Source organism: Triticum urartu, chromosome 4 (assembly GCF_003073215.2).
Source record: "Triticum urartu cultivar G1812 chromosome 4, Tu2.1, whole genome shotgun sequence".
NCBI classification, from domain to species: Eukaryota; Viridiplantae; Streptophyta; class Magnoliopsida; order Poales; family Poaceae; genus Triticum; species Triticum urartu.
Window position 1 is genome coordinate 268,565,316 of NC_053025.1, and position 11,986 is coordinate 268,577,301.

Genomic DNA, 11,986 nt, shown 5'->3' on the forward strand with positions numbered 1-11,986 from the left:
TGAAGAAAAACACCTTTGAGGATTTTGTAGAAATCATTTGAATCAAAGAGGGCAGTAAAAGTAACTTTTAATTACCCTGGATGAAGAACACGACGAACTGGAATGTGGAGATGTGAAGTTCATCAGTGCAGATGTTCCACGCCCTAACTTGGTGGAGGAAGACGGCTACGGCAGTGGAGGAGTGAAGGTTTCCATGGCCGGCGCGAGTACGACAGCGATGAGATCGAGGCAGTGAAGCTCTTCCTGACCGGCGACGATGATGTAGCGGCGGCGCTAGGGTTTGAGAAGCTCGAGCTGGAGAGAGGTCGACCGGAGTAAATGAATTGAGGAAGGGGAAGGAGGGTATTTATAGCCACGGTGAAAAATTGTTTGCCCGAAGAATTTGGACGAACATGCCCCTGACCCTTCTCACTCGCTTGACATGTGTCACCGACGTACTAAGAAGTGGAGATCGTGGGTGAATAGATAAGTATATCGTGGGATGTGGAACGGTTTGAGTGGCAAAGCCGAAAATTTGGATAAGATAAGTTTTAAAGTTGCATTCACAATTCTTCAGCTGATAAGGACACAGTGAAGATTTTGAACAAGTTTCAAATAGAACGCACATGAGGAATTTGTGAACAGATTGGGTTGAGTATAGCATAGAGGGGGAAGGGTCCGATCACATTCACTTAGCAGAAAAACCAACTTGAAGAAATAGCCATAAGTGAATGTTGTAGAGGACATAAACTCATATATATATATATATATATATATATATATATTATAGCCAATGAATAAAAACGACAGAAACAGTGAAGACACTACAAAGTGTAGAATTTGAACAACTAAGGAATTTAAAGAACCGAGGAAAAGCTCAAATTGAAGATTTTCATCTTTGGTGGTGGCGTGACACACTGTATAAGAATGATGATTTCAGACACCGCGTACAATTGTTGTAGGGTTCTGAGAATCAAATTCTTCGTTAATTTCTTCACACTTAGAGTGTTATTGTTCATTGATTGAAGAAAAAGGTTTTCTTCATGTGTTCCACATCTAAGTCATCAATTTTGCATAAGTGTTAGGATGAGTGTCCTTTTCAAAGAACATTCGAAGATTCTAAGATATTTAGCTCACAACCCAACTTGCTAAATCTCTTCTCATCCAAGGGCTTTGTGAAGATATCGGCTAGCTGTTCTTCAGTTTTAACATGCTCAATGGAAATGTCACCCTTCAACACATGATCACGAAGAAAATGATGATGAATCTGAATGTGCTTTGTCTTCAAGTGCTGAACTAGGTTGTGAGCAGTCTTGATGGCACTCTCATTGTCACATAAGAGAGGCACATTCTTCACGTTGACGCCGTAGTCCTTGAGAGTTTTCTTCATCCATAGCAATTGAGCACAGCAAGAACCAGCGGCAATGTACTCAGCTTCAGCAGTAGATAGTGATACGCAGTTCTGTTTCTTCGAGCACCAACAGACCAAAGATCACCTGAGGAAATGACATGTACCAGATGTTGACTTGCGGCCCACACGATCACCAGCATAGTTAGAGTCAGAATATCCAATGAGATCAAAAGATGAGCCCTTGGGGTACCATAATCCAAGTGTTGGTGTGTGAGCTAGATATCAAAGAATATGCTTCACAGCCGTATGGTGTGATTCCTTTGGTGTAGCTTGAAATCGGGCAGACATGCAAACACTAAGCATAATATCTGGCCTAGATGCACATAAGTACAATAAGGAACCAATCATGGAGCGGTATACCTTTTGATCAAAATCAATACCATTTTCATCAGTGCATAGATGGTCACTTGTGGGCATAGGGATTTTGACGCCTTTGCAATCTTGCATGCCGAATTTCCTCAGTACATCCTTGAGGTATTTCTCCTGAGATATGAATATGCCATTGCGTTGTTGACTAATTTGAAGACCTAAGAAGAATTTCAATTCTCCCATCATAGACATTTGATATTCTTCACTCATCATATAGGCAAATTTATCACTATAACGTTGGTCAGTACAGCCAAAGATAATATCATCAACATATATTTGGAACACAGACAATTCACCATCATAAGATTTAGTGAAAAGAGTAGGGTCGAGTGAACCAGGTTTGAAGCCTTTCTTCATGAGCAATTCCTTCAAAGTATCATACCACGCCCGAGGGGCTTGCTTGAGGCCATATAGGGCCTTATCGAGTCTGAATACTCTTTCAGGATGCTTTGGATCTTCAAAACCTGGGGGTTGAGCAACACATACTTCTTCCTCAAGCTTACCATTGAGGAATGCACTTTTCACATCCATTTGATATAGAGTGATATCATGATGGTTAGCATAAGCAAGTAATATGCGAATAGCCTCAAGTCTAGCAACAGGTGCAAAAGTTTCATCAAAATCAATTCCTTCATCCTGTGTGTAGCCTTGAGCTACAAGTCGTGCCTTATTCCTTACCACAAGGCCATTTTCATCTTTCTTGCTGCGATAGATCCACTTTGTGCCAATGATATTGTGCTTGCGAGGATCTAGACGTTTGACCAGTTCCCTGACGTTGTTGAGCTCGAACTGATATAATTCTTCTTGCATGGCCTGAATCCACTCAGGCTCTAGAAATGCTTCATCTACCTTAGTGGGCTCTGTGATAGAGACAAAAGCATAGTGCCCACAAAAGTAAGATAAATGTGAAGCTTTTGAGCATGTGAGAGGACCTGGTGCTTTAATGTCATCGACGATCTTTTCAACTTGCACTTCTTTTGCAACGCGAGGATGAGCTGGTTGTTGTTGAGGAATTTGATCAGCATTTTCTTCAGCACCATTTTCTTCAGCATTTTCTTCAGGTGCATTAGCTCGACGTTCTTCATGTTCTAGAATGAATTCTTCAGCAGATTCTTCAGTAGGAATGACATCCTCAGTAGCCTTGAACTTGATAGTTTCCTCATGTGTTGGTTCATCTATCACAGAAGGTAGGTGCTCTCTTTGCGAGCCATTAGTTTCATCGAACCACACATCTAAAGTTTCAACAACCTTGTGAAGAACGTTGTTGAAGACTCTGTAGGTGTGCGAGTCCTTTCCGTAACCAAGCATGAAACCTTCATGTGCTTTCGGTGCAAATTTTGAGTTGTGATGAGGATCTCTAATCCAAAATTTAGCACCAAAGACTTTGAAATAACTTACATTGGGTTTCTTGTCAGTGAGGAGTTCATAGGCAGTCTTCTTGAAGAATTTGTGAAGATATACTCTATTGATGATGTGGCACGCAGTATCAATTGCCTCAATCGAGAAATGATGAGGCGCTTTGTATTCATCAAGCATAGTGCGAGCCATCTCAGCAAGAGTCCTGTTCTTGCGCTCCACGACGCCATTCTGCTAGGGAGTATAAGGAGCAGATAACTCATGAGTAATAACAAGTTCATCAAGATATTCATCAAGACCAAAATTTTTGAACTCAGTTCCATTGTCACTTCTGATGTGCTTGATCTTCAGACCAAAGTTGGTTGAAGCCCTCGAGGAAAATCCTTTGAAGACTTCCTGCATTCATGTTTATAAGTAACAATGTGTACCCATGTGTATCGAGAGAAATCGTCAACAATAACAAAGCCATATTGAGATGCATCATTTGAGACTGCAGAATAATGCTTAGGACCGAAGAGATCCATGTGAAGCAATTCAAATGGACACTACTAGGAAAAAGCCTAGTAGTGGCGCGGGTTAAAAGCTAGTAGTAGCGCGGGTGCCTGTGCTACTACTACGATGCTACAGCTAACTAGTAGTAGTAGCGCTATGCATCCCGCGCTACTAGTACTAACTATCTGTAGCGCGTGTCTGTGACCCGCGCTACTACTATTAATTTTAAAAACCAAAAAAAAAGTATCAGCCCCGTGCGTGCTGTCAATGGTGTCAATGGTTTGTTCGACGACGTCGACGTCCATGGCAACAGGGCGTCGGCCGTCAGCGACGGCACATTGGCCGGGAGCAGGGAGATCTCGGCCATGACGCGCCTCGTGGAGGCCGCGGAGGCCAGCCCGGCATTGGCCCAGAGCTGGAGGACCTGGATCTTGGCGTCGTGCGTGGGGAGCAGCCCGGCATTTCAATACTGTTCTCCTTTGAGCTTTTGAATATTTTCCTTCTTTTCTGAACTTGCTTCAGATCCATCGCTGTAGGGAAATCTTGTGAAACCTGTTTCTGTACACTTACCCCTCCGCAATCTCAACTGTTTCAATGCTTAGATCCGGCGGTTTAACTTGGTGTAGAAAAAATTAACAAACCGGTATATACCATTAGTCCCCTTGTTGAACCGCCATATGCTGTTGCTTCATAAAACTCCGATTTAGATAGAGCTGTCTCCGGTTTAACATTGTACATACCAGTGTACTTTAATTAATTCATTCTTGAACGGGAATCACCTATCTTTTAGATTTCATCATGGCCAAGCAAGTATATGAGTGCAACTAGGTTCCTTCTCGCGTCACAGAGACTCAACTGAACAATTTAGTCCTGATCGGCGCTTTAGGCAGCAAAAACACCATCCATTGGAGGGTCCCTGGCAAAGAATGCCCTCCCACACCTCAAGAAGGAGAGGTCGTCATGTTCGTAGATCACTTAGCCCGGGGCTTTAAGCCACCTGGTTCTAAATTTTACCGGGATGTTTTAGCCAATTTTCAACTCCGCCCACAAGACACTGGCCCCAACTCTGTTACAAACATGTGTCACTTCCAAGTGCTCTGTGAAGTGTTCTTTCAAGATGAGCCCACAGTTGAGTTGTTCAGAGATTGCTTCCATCTAAACCGCCGCACTGAGTTTACTGACGGTTCCAATACGGAATTGGGTGGTGTGGCGATTCAGAAAAGGAAATAGGTCACATACCCTCATGCCAAACTGCACAGCCACCCCAAAGAGTGGAATCAAACATGGTTCTATTGCAAAGACACCTCCCCTGCTGATGAAAATCCTTTGCCTGGCTTTCATCTGGAGCGGCTTAGCAATACACACCCCTTTCCGCAAAGGTTGACTGCCAAGGAGAGAAGCAAATACGCTCCTCAACTGTCCAAGCTCACAGCCTTCATGGCCAACGGTTTAGCAGGGGTTGATCTCGCTCGCCGTTGGATATCGTGGAGCATACTGCCCCTTAGTCAGCTCTCCGGTTTAATGTGCGAGTATACTGGTAGTGTTGATGACCCACTGCGACATGCTAACATCCAGCTCACTGACGAAGAAATCACAGAGGCTGTGAATAAAATGCTGAATGAACCAGAACACATTTGTGCTCGAACCGGCCTGCTTCCCTTCTATGCCACCAACAAACCGCCAGCTATAAGAGTTTGATTTTTCTTTTTACTAAACCTGTTATTGATATATCTGGTCATTATTTAATATCAATGTCTGTTTAAACAGGGCAATGATCCGTTTTGGAGCAAGAAGCTTCCACAGGAGAAGCCAGAAAAAACAGACAAACCGGAAAGACCAACCCGGCCAAAGACTAAATTCGTGAAACGGCCTGCTCATAAGAAGAAAACCACTGCATCTTCTGATCTGGCCGCTGATGATGATGTGGGTAATCCGGACCTTGAGGTAGAGCTTGACTCACTTGGCTTATTTTCACACGCCTTATTGATGATGATATTTGTCAGGATGATGCCGAAACCAGCCATGCTGATGCTGTAGAGGTAATTACTCTCTCTTCCGATTCAAACCCTTTGCCTTCGCTAAAAATCTATCAGGCAAACCGGAAGGTTAAATTTTCTCATCCTCTTGCTTACTTGGATCCCAAAATTTCTTATGAAGACCCAACAGCACGAAGCTCGCCGCACAACCCGGCACAGCGGCCAGGTAGTTACCTCCGCTGGTTTACCGAACAGTCCGGTTCGGAAACACCGTTCAGAGGTCTCTAATTTGCTTGTCAGTGCTTGTCCTAAAGCGGGCTGTTTTCGTCAACCTTTTAATCCATCTGACTCCGATTATCAGGTTACTTCCCACTCATCCTCTGGCGAGTCATCGGCTACTCAGCTGCCACCGCTCAAAACGGTGCTTGGGTAAGCTATACTTATCATAATATTTCTGGTACATCACCTTGGAACATATGCTGTATTTGACTTTGTTATTCCTTTCAGGGCCAAGCCTAGGCCGAGCAAGAAGGCTCGCCTGGATAAAGTGGCCGAGGAGGATGCCGCCCCTGAACCGGGTAAAACACCAGATCTTGAAGCAGCTATTCATCAAGATATACCCAATGATCCACCACCACAGGATGACGATTTTATTGCTGAAGAAAGGCCTATTGACACCTCAGGCCCTGTCAACCAGCCCACAAGCCCCATCCGGATTGAGAAATCCACCAGTCCATCAAAGCCTACTAATAAGCCAACGGCCCCAGTGCAAACCAGCGATGCCAAGGATGATGAGGTTGTCATTACTGGCATTGGTCGCACAGAGCCAGGCAATCCCGTTGCTTTATCCAGACACACTGCCAAGGAAGAATTTGCTGCCATTGGCAGGGGAAAATGGAATGCCGATCTGACAACTTATGCCGCTCTGAACGCCCAAGATCTCCATTCCCGCTATCTGAACCGGCTATACACCAGCCGTGACTATGAAGCTGGTCTGGTTAATATGATGAAAGAGAAATATGAGGTAACTTCCATATGCTTATCTGCGTATGTACTTCAATCTGTTAACTCTCCTAGCCCCCAAGGGCCGGTTTAGAATCTCCGTTCAAACCGGGACTTGTCAATGCAGACTTCAATGTTTTTCTGAATTTGCTGATATAGCCCCCAAGGGCCGGTTCAACTTAGTGTAGTTAAACCGGGACTTTAGGTAATCAAGATTGTAGCAGCAGTATTAACTGAACAAATAGCCATTAGCCCCCATGTGCCAAGTTGAATACTTGTATTGAGCTTGGGACTTTTCTGAATAATTGAAGAGCAAATATGCATTAGCCCCCAAGTACCAAGGGCATAACTTGTTATGTGGTTGGTACTTCAATTCTTGTACCATTATCTGAATCATATGACTGTCCATATGCAGGCTGAGCTGAACAAAAGGGAAAACCAAATCGCTGATCTGCAAGAAAATCTAAAGTGCCAACAAGCTGAAACCTCCAAAGCAAAAGAGGAATTAACCAGCGCTTTAAGCGCCATGGAATAGCTTAAGGAGGGCTTCAAGAAGGAGCGGGCGGATTGGGCCACTGAAAAATCCGCTTTAACCAAACGAGCATAAGATGCCGAGGATGCACTGAAACCGGTGGTGGACGAACTGACCAGCATAAAGCGGCAAGTGCATGCCATGACCACTGCTATCTTTGGTAAGCTGGTTTGATTTCTGGATTGATTGGGCCGTCTTATAGAGCTGCCGGTTTGTTAACCCTTTCTAATATTTCAGGGACACGCATTGGTCACTTGGGGTCAGATGTGCGGAAGAAATTGAAAGCCGCCTACACATTGATCGAACAACTGTACACTGGTGCATAGCGGATCATCTCTACTGCATCCCACAACAATCCGGCGCCCACTTTGATTCAGGAGACTCTGAAGAGACTGTCGATGCTTCCTGCCCGGGTTGAAGAGCTGAAGAAATCTGCTGCTCGAACTGGTGCGATCAATGCCTTAATCCGGGCAAAAGCTTGGGTGCCAGATTTTGATCCTGTTAAAGCGGCTCAGGGCTATCCCAGCTTGAAGGAAGACGGGTCAGAGTTTAGTGAAGCGGATCTGTGAGCAATAAACCAGGAGGTGCGCCGCTAGCTTGTCAATTGGTTGAAGAAGCAGACTTGTCTCATTATCAAGCCCAATATGACAACCAAAACAAGTGAGTAGTTGCACCAATTCCTGAAGCGGAAAATCTTATCCCTCCAATCCGTAAGCATACTTACGCTCCCGATATTGAACCGTCATTGCTGATCCATGATGAAGCTGTCTTTCAAGCATTAATGGGAATCGACTGGACAACTGTTGATTTCCAGCCACTGGGTAGAGAAGCTGAAGTTGAAGCGGCGTGGTATGACCCACAACCATCAGGCCAGGCTGGTGACCAAGCTTGAACCGGAAGCCGGTTTAAACTGCTTCTCCTTTGCGAAAAAACAATGATCTTATTTTGGGCACCGTGTTGCCTTGTAATAGGCTAGCCGATACTCTTGATTTTTATATGCCTTTATGCATAATTACTGCAACTTGTTCTTCCTTTGGGTGATGAACTTTCCAAAGTATTTTCAGCAATACAAAAAATCTTAAAGTGCCACCGCGGTTGTACCGTCAGGCAGAGTATGATGTCTGCATATGTGAAATCAAAATATCTGAAATTTAAGCATATGATCAAATCTTTGGGATACATAATACCTGCCATCGTTGGGCATGAAGTTGGCTTGGCCAATCTTGAAGCGGAGGTTTATAAACCCACACTGTTGGAGGAGATAGCAGCTCCTGTATATATATAATGCCGGTTTACCATGTAAACCGTGCCAGGCTATAATAAAACACCGTGTTACTCCGTAATAGGATGTTAATAAAAAATCAAACTGGGCAAATAGTCTCCGGATTAAAAATGGACCGTGTTCCGTCAATTGACAGTTTGAACGGGTTTAAAACTTTGTCGGTTTAAAAAACGCAACAAAACGAAAGAAATATCTATCAAAGAAAATTGTGAAGCAAAGGAAATGATAAAACCATTTGCAAAAAGAGGCTTATTTGAGCCGATCAGATGGCGTTACCATGGTCGGACACGACCAAGCTCCCGATAGGTGTAGCTATGGTTCAAGTCAGCCAGGTCCCCAAATGAAACCGTGGCATTTATGCCGATCAAGAAGCGTGGCAATGGTTCGGGTTCGACCAAGCCCCCAAGTGATTCTATGGCCTTAGGCCGATCAAGAGGCGTGACTGGTCCAGACTTGACCATGTCCCCAAGTGATCTGGTGGCTTTCGCCTATCAAAAGGTGTTGCATTGGTTCGGATACGACCAAGCCCCTAAGTGATATTACATGATGCTTTGAAAAGCTAACTCATGGGGTAAACCGGAGGCCGCTTTAGAACAACTCCGTGTAACAACACATGATGTAAAAGAACAGATACCCCGCTTTAGCTGAGGTTCCGGTTTATTATATTAATCATAATATATACATCATCGTAATATGTACATAAGTAGAGCCAATGGCTCAGGTATAGTAAGGCCAAAGATGAGCTATGTTCCACGGCCTGTTGGTCTCCTCCTCTGATGTACATGAGTCTTTATGCTCTCGAATATCGATCAGATAGTATGACCCATTGTGCAGATTCTTGCTGACCACGAAAGGTCCCTCCCAAGGTGGGGATAACTTATGCATATCAGTCTGATCTTGGATGAGCCGAAGCACCAAATCTCCCTCTTGAAAGGTTCTGGTTCTAACTCGGCGACTGTGAAAACGATGAAGATCCTGTTGGTAAATCGCCGAGTGAGCAGCTGCTATGTCACGCTCCTCATCCAATCGGTCCAAAGCATCTTGTCGTGTTGTCTCGTTGTCCGCTTCAACATAAGCCGCCACACGAGGTGAATCATGACGGATATCACTAGGGAGAACCGCCTCCGCTCCATAGACCATGAACAATGGTGTGTATCCTGTTGATCTGTTGGGTGTGGTATTGATGCTCCACAACACAGATGGTAACTCTTCTACCCAACAACCCGGTGTTCTCTGCAAAGGAACCATAAGCCGGGGCTTGATGCCTCTCAAGATCTCTTGATTAGCCCTTTCTGCTTGACCATTGGACTGTGGGTGCGCTACGGATGAAACGTCAAGCCGGATGTGCTCCAGTTCACAGAACTCCTTCATGGCACCCTTGGAAAAATTGGTACCATTATCTGTGATGATACTGTGTGGAAAGCCAAACCGGAAAATCACTTTTTGATGAACTGAACCGCCATGGCTGCATCACACTTGCTAACAGGTTCTGCCTCCACCCACTTTGTAAACTTGTCAACCGCCACCAGGAGGTGGGTCTTCTTATCTTTGGACCTTTTGAAAGGCCCAACCATATCCAACCCCCAAGTCGCAAACGGCCAAGTAATTGGAATCATTCTCAATTCTTGAGCCGGCACATGAGCACGTCTTGAAAACTTTTGGCAACTGTCACATCGTCTGACCAGATCCTCCACATCAGCATGAGCAGTTAATCAATAGAAGCCATGGCAGAACGCATTAGCCACCAAAGATTTTGAACCGGCGTGGTGACCACAATCTCCTTCGTGGATCTCACGCAAAATTTCACAGCCTTCTTCAGGAGACACACAACGTTGAAACGCCCCTGATACACTGCAATGATGCAACTCGCCATTGACAATAGTCATGGACTTGGACCGCCGGATTATCTGTTGGGCCAGAGTCTCATCCTCTGGTAACTCGCCCTGGTTCATGTACGCCAAGTAAGGAAGCGTCCAATCCGGAATGACATGAAAAGCTGCCACCAATTGAGACTCCGGATCAGGAATAGCCAAATCCGCTTCACCAGGGAGCTTGACCGACGGGTTGTGCAGCACATCCAGAAAAACATTGGGCGGGACCGGTTTGCGCTGAGAGCCCAGCCGGCTTAAAGCGTACGCCGCTTCATTCTTCCATCGGTCCACGTGATCCACCTGATAGCCTTTAAAGTGACCTGCAACAATATCCACCTCACGACGATATGCTGCCATGAGTGGGTCCTTGGAATCCCAAGTGCCAGACACTTGTTGAGCCATGAGGTCCGAGTCACCGAAGCACTTAACTCGGCTTAGATTCATCTCCTTAGCCATCCGGAGACCATGGAGCAAGGCTTCATACTCAGCTGCATTGTTAGTACAAGGGAACATTAGGCGGAGAACGTAACAAAACTTATCACCTCGTGGGGAAGTTAATACGACTCCTGCCCCTGAGCCTTCCAATTGCCTGGATCCGTCAAAATGGATGGTCCAATATGTGTGATCCGGCTTTTCTTCAGGTGCTTGCAGTTCCGTCCAATCATTGATGAAATCAACAAGTGCTTGAGACTTAACCGCCGTCCAAGGCACATACTTCAACCCGTGCGGCCCAAGCTCTATAGCCCACTTGGCAATTCGGCCAGTCGCTTCCCGGTTCTGGATGATATCCCCCAAGGGAGCAGATCTGACCACCGTAATGGGGTGCCCTTGGAAGTATTGCTTAAGCTTCCGGCTTGCCATAAAAACTCCATATACCATCTTCTGCCAATGCGGATACCTTTGCTTGGACTCAATGAGTACCTCGCTGATATAATAGACCGGATGTTGAACCAGATGCTCCTTGCCTGCCTCTTTTCGCTCCACCACAATAGCCACACTGACCGCACGAGCAGCAGCAACATATAGCAGCAACGGCTCCTTGTCAATGGGAGCGGCGAGCACAGGCGGATTGGCCAATTGTCACTTCAAGTCCTCAAATGCTTTATCAGCAGCAGAACTCCAGATGAATTGATCCGTCTTCTTCAACATCTGATACAAAGGGATTGCCTTCTCACCAAGGCGGCTGATAAACCGGCTTAACGCGGCAATCCGGCCTGCCAGGCGTTGAACATCATTGATACACTTCGGTTTAGCCAGGGAGGTGATGGCTGTGATCTTCTCCGGATTAGCCTCGATTCCCTTGTTGGACACCAGAAAACCCAATAACTTGCCTGCCGGTACACCAAAGACACACTTGGCCGGATTAAGCATCATCTTGTACGTCCTCAGGTTATCAAAGGTTTCCTTCAAGTCGTCAACCAGAGTCTCCTTCTCCCTTGACTTAACCACGATATCATCCACGTAAGCATGTACATTAAGGCCAATCTGCTTGTGAAGACAATTTTGTACACACCGTTGATAAGTTGCCTGGGCACTCTTGAGCCCAAAGGGCATATACACATAGAAGAAGGCTCCAAAGGGAGTTATGAATGCCATCTTCTCCTGGTCCTTAACTGCCATTTTGATCTTATGATAGCCAGAATATGCATCCAAAAAACTCAAACGCTCACAACCTGCCGTAGCATCAATAATTTGATCAATACGGGGGAGGGCAAA